The following is a 5936-nucleotide window of genomic DNA, read 5'->3' on the forward strand; positions in this document are numbered from 1 at the left end:
GAACTCCAAAATGCCATACCTTGATCTTAGAACTTGTAAGTATGTAAATATGTTACCTGACATAGCAAAAAAAAAGCTTTGTAGGTATGCTTAAGGTTAAGGATCATGAAATGGCAAAATTATCCTGGATTAACTAGGTGGCTCCAGTGTAAGATTTCATGTGAGTCTACGGCCGTGCAACCCTGAACAAGCCCAATCCCTTCTGATCTTGGAAGCTAAGCAGGGTCAGACCTGGTTAGTACTTGGATGGGAGACCACCTAGGAAGACCAGGTGCTGTAGGTATAAAAATAAATAAATAAGGGATTGTAAACTGACAAGGTCCTTGCAATCTGTGAGGTCAACCAAGGGTTGTCTCACTTAAAAAAAAAAAAAAAAAGAAAAAAATTTCACATGAAATACAAGTGGAAGTGGAAGGCAGATAAATAGGTTGAAATGATGACAGTGTGAGAATAATTTGACATCCTGTTGCTGATTCCGAAATGTAAATGTATCCCTAAAAGAACTGGAGAGATATCCCTAGGAGCTGAGGGCAGTCCCCAGTTGTCAGTCAGCACTGATATAGAGAGGTAAGCCTTACAACTGCAGGGAACTGAATTCTACCAACACCTGAATGAGCAAGGAAATGGATTCTCCCCTGGAACCTATAGAAAGAAATGTAGCCCTGCTAACACTAATTTCAATCCAGTCAGATCTATGATACATTTCTGACTTGCAAAACGGCAGGAAAATGAGGTTATGTTATTTTAAGCCACTAAATATGTGGTAAGTTGTTATGGTCACAAAAGAAAACTAATACAACCTGTCTTTTTCTTACTGATTTGTGTAAGTTCTTTATTTATTTATTTATTTTTTAATACGAATTAAACATTGCAAAGACCATATCCCAATCTGTGATTTTCTTTTCTTCTCTTAACGGAATATTTTGATAAAAGAAGTTCTTAATTATAATACAGTCCAATTTATAAATCTTTTCTATATAGCTAATTATGTGTCTTATTTAAGATTTAGCTGACTACACCAAGCTCATTAAGATATTCTCTCAGTTATCTATCACATTTAAGTTTATAATACACTTGGACATATTTTTGCATAAGGCATGGTATGCACCGTTTCATTTCTTTCCAAGTAGATATCCATTGGATCCTTTATCATTTATTTAAAAGACTACTTTTTCCCCTCTTCTTTTCCAGTTCACCTTTGTCATACAATAAGTGTTTCTATATACGTGTTTATTTCCAAAAATCTCTTTTCTTTTTATCATTTTTATTTGAATCAATACTGTATAATTTTAATCTATTGTACTTTTAAAAATCTTGATAATTGATATTAAAAGTCACCCAAATTTGTTCTGTAACACTGTGTGTTTGTTTTGTTTTTCCCCTTGGCATTTTTATATATATTTTAGAATTAGCTTCTATACCACCCTACCCCCTGCCCCCTCCACACACAAATTCCTGCTAGGATTTTATTTAGAATTTATCAAGTATATAAATAAATTGGAAAGAATTGGTATGCTTATAATATTGTGTCTGCCAATTCATGAACATGGGATATCATTTCCTTTGGGTTTTATCTATTTTTTCTCAATTATAGGTTATAGTTCTCTGAAAATATCTTATGCATCATTCTTTCGATTTATTTCTGTACATACGATGTTTTGTATTATGAAAACTTGTGCTTTGCACATTTTGTTTTCTAATTGTTGATTACATATAGAAATTGATATGTTATAAGAACTTTATATACAGAAAATTTTCTAAATCGCTTAATTAGAAGGTTGTCTACAAATTATAATGTGTTTTCTATACATACAATAGTGGCATTTTTGAGTAAAAGTTTTCTTTCTTTCTTTAATTAGTTTGCCTTTTAGTTATTTAATTTTTACCTTATTCTTGGCTAGATATCCTATATTATATTAATAGGCTTCCACATTTTGTTCCTATGCCAAAGGAGAACATTTTATTAGTTTATTTTTAACTATAACATTTACTGTTAAATTTTCTTTTAGATACTTTATACAAAAATAAGAAATTTCCATCTATTCCTAGCTTCCTAATAGTTTCTTTTATAAATAGGAATTACATTTTAGTAGCTCCTTTTCCTGTAGCTATGGAGGTGATCATGGACTTTTTTCTCCTTTATTCTGACAATGTGGTAAATTATATTAATTGATTTTCAACTCTTTAACTAATCTTGTATTCCTGGAAAAGAAAAATCTTCATTAGAGTTTTGGGCATTATTCTTTTATTTATTGATGAAATTGGCTAATAATAAGTTATTTAGAATTTTTGCATATATGTTAATGAGATAAATTAGGCAATTAATAAAAGTTTTGAAATACAAGAAAAAATAGAACTGTAAGGAAAAAATGATGTGGTCATCTAAATAAATGCAGAAAAAGTACTTGCAAAATCCATCATTCATTCTTGATAAAACTTCATCAAACTGTGGATAGACTGGAATTTCCTCAACCTTATAAAAGAAGTCTATAGCCAATATTATATTTAATGGTCAAAGGCTCAGTTACCCCATCCCCCAAGATCAATGATGCTTGCCCTCATGACTTCCATTCATTCAACTTTGTACTAAAGGGTAGCCAGTACTAATATGCAAGGAAATAAATATAAATAGCATCTAGATTATAAAGAAAAATGTAAAATTATCTTTAACAATAGATGACATAATTATCTATGTAGATAATCATATGAAATTTACAGAAAAAGCTTCTAAAAGTTTTTACAGAGTTGTAAGATACAAGAATTTTATATATATTTATATAGCAATTATACTTCTGCATACTAGCAATAAACAATATGAAATTACATTTTAAAAACAATAGCATTTATAATATCAATTTATGAAGTATTTAGGGGTAATTTTATGAGCTATATACAAAGTAGATAGGGTTTGTATGCTGGGTGGTAAAGTGTCTTACTCGTTTCCTTTCTATTAGACATTGGATAAGATCTGTATAAGCTTATATTTCCACATTGGTAAATGTGCAACAAATTTCTTGCACTCTCTTTGATAATATAAGGATCGACATATTTCATGCAAGAGTCAGCATGATACAGCGTAGAAGGAATTTAATAAAAGACAATTGCAGTTTGAGACTTAGTCCCAGGAGGAAACAAAGTTTCATGCAAAATAATTTCTTTGGAGAAAATTTAATGAAACAACACTTTATAGATGGATGTGAAAGGTTTACAGAAGTCAATGTGGTGGTAAAAAGGGAAGGAAACAGTGATTCTGGAGCTTACTGAAGGCTATTATCACAGAGCAGGAGATGGACAATAAGAGCAGTGGTCATGGAGTGACCTAGCCACTGCTAGAATGTGATGCTGATTCTGACAAGGAGTGAGGAAAGGAATGCTGTGACCTCTGTTTCTTCTTGCCCTTTGATGACCTGCTGATGAGTCCCACTGAATGAATCTAATCATAAGCCAGAAAGCAGGAGGATATGGGTGATACAGTTCTTGAGGTTAGCCCCTTCACACACACAGTAGGGAAGACAAGGACAGAGAGGACAAAGGATGAATCTAGGAGTGTCAAATGGAGGTTAACCTGTACAAAACCTGTCTTCTCTTTTCAGAAAATGCACATATTAAAACAAAAAAAAAGGTACTATGAGTGCCAAAGTTTCTCAGCTTCAGTTGTCTTCAAGCCACCTGGCTCTGCGGAATACAGTACTCCAATAATTTGGCCATGTCTGTTAGACAAATGAGGTTGCAAGCTGACTTAATGATACCAGTGGTATGTTACCACCTATAATGCATACTCATTTTTCAACATTTGACATTTAAGTAATTAAAATACTAAGGAGCAACAGGATCTGCCCTAATTTTCCCATTTATTATAAAATATTATTGGACAAAAGCAAGTAGATCATAGTAACTCATCAATATAGGCAACTGGTTTAATAGAAAATTCAAGATGAATAAAACATAACCCATTTTGCATAATGGAAACTGATTGGCGCATTTGGCTGAGTTGACCAAACAGTGATCTAAATTACTCTTTCCTACATTTGCACCTTAAAATTGCTGTCTTTGCACATGCAGTGTTGTTCTACTTAAAGCACTATTTCCCCCCCATTAATGCATAACAAAATCCTGTTGATCCGTCCTTTGCAGCCTGGCTCAAATAAGTCCTCTTTGTAAATTTTTATGATTTCCCACCTAAAAGGGAAGCTTTCTCCTTTAGGGGTGCCTTTAATGCTGTGTCCTTCTTTTACATTATTTTCTATGTTATCAGTAACCTCATCCTATCAACCATACTTCTTTATTTTATAAATCCTTTTATAGCCCTTCCCTCTGTGCCTTAGCTCCTGCCAACACATTCTCTACCCTGGACTTTGCAATATATTTCTAACTGGTCTTGAGCTTCTCATTCACACCTGTTTTTAACAGCAGATTGATTTTCCTCAAAATAACAACAATAAAACAAAATCCAATCATAAAACTTTCCTGCTTCAAATTCTTTAATTATTTCTCATCGTCATAAGGCTTATTTCATTAGAATGAGATTCAAAGCCTTTCGGCAGTCATCCCCTAACGTCCCATTCTCATTTTCTACCATTTTCCAGTAGCTCTTTAGCTCAACTACTTAAGCTACAATGTTTAGTTTCCTTAACTGGTCAGGGTCTTTCATAGCTTTATGCCTTTGCATATGGTGTTAACCTTGGCAAGAAATCCCTGCCCAAAACCACTCCAATGCCCAGTTTATCCTCACCGATTCCTTTACATCCTTCTAGCTCAGTTCAAATGTTATCTACTTCATGAATCTTCCTGAATGCTCTTTTCCCACCTCCATATTTTCCCACTCTATGTATAATTTAAGCATATAATTTCCCATCCTGAATTATAGAAAGCTGCTAGACATTGATTTCCCTAAAGGTCAGAATTGTGTTCTATTCTTTGCCTACCTGGCATATGTAGATGCTTAATTAATGCTTACTGGGAAAAAAAATGAAATTGAATTCTAATTGAATTTCATTTTCTTTTTTAAGTTTTTGACTTATGATGTTAATTCTGTAAGAACAATCTTATTTTGTTCTATAAGCATATCTTCAGTCTGTCTTAATTCATTGCATGTTGTAATCCAAGAGCATTAAAAAAATTAAGTTTGTAAAAATCATTCTGGTCAGTTGGTATATCTATACAACAAATACAGCACTTTCATAACAAAACAGCTCTTTTATCAGTGATATTTTCTTTTGCTAAATTATGTAATCATTTATTTTGTCCTAGCAGGTTAGTCCAAAAACTACTAGGTCATGGCAGTAGGCAAAGTAAATTGCCTGAGACTTAGTCATGCAGATATTTATTGGTTGCCTCCTGATCTCCCATGTGGCCACCAGGCACCTAGTTAAGTAATTAGGAGATAATACTAAACAAGGAAGACAAAGCTCATAGCCTCAAGTGTACCAATGGGGAAATAGATACTATAAGAAAACAAAAATAATTTTATATTTCAGTATGTCTGTGGAGAAAATAAAATAAGATGATATTATAGAAAACAATGGGGGAGGGGCTACATTAGCAGGGCTTATCAAAATAGTAGGTGAATGTATTCAGTTAAAAATAAAAAAGGACTAATTTTCATCCTGAAATTAATGGTACATTCTGTTGAAATGTTTTATCAATAAACTCATATTGCCCTGTGTAGTGTGCTATAATGATTAAATCAATTGTAAGATAGAACCCAAAGTGGAATTTCTTTCTTCATTTTTTTAACACTTATTCAGTAATATAAGTATGGATCTCCCCTCATGAAACTTATCTATTGGAAGAGATAAGATAAAAATAATTGCATAAATGATCATTATTTTCAACTGAAACTTTATCATACCTCCATGTTTAAAATTGAGATCTTTATTACTTTTTCCGACTTGAAAATTTGAATAAAATAAAACGTTTCATAGCAATAGGTAAAA

At 32.5% G+C, this 5936-nt stretch overlaps 1 pseudogene; it reads left to right on the plus strand.

Annotated features, from left to right (window-relative positions):
* Positions 1-164: 164 nt before the first annotated feature.
* Positions 165-283, plus strand: LOC111747358 (annotated as a pseudogene).
* The last annotated feature ends 5653 nt before the right edge of the window (positions 284-5936 follow it).

This window comes from Pteropus vampyrus, unplaced genomic scaffold, assembly GCF_000151845.1.
Source record: "Pteropus vampyrus isolate Shadow unplaced genomic scaffold, Pvam_2.0 Scaffold218, whole genome shotgun sequence".
NCBI lineage: Eukaryota > Metazoa > Chordata > Mammalia > Chiroptera > Pteropodidae > Pteropus > Pteropus vampyrus.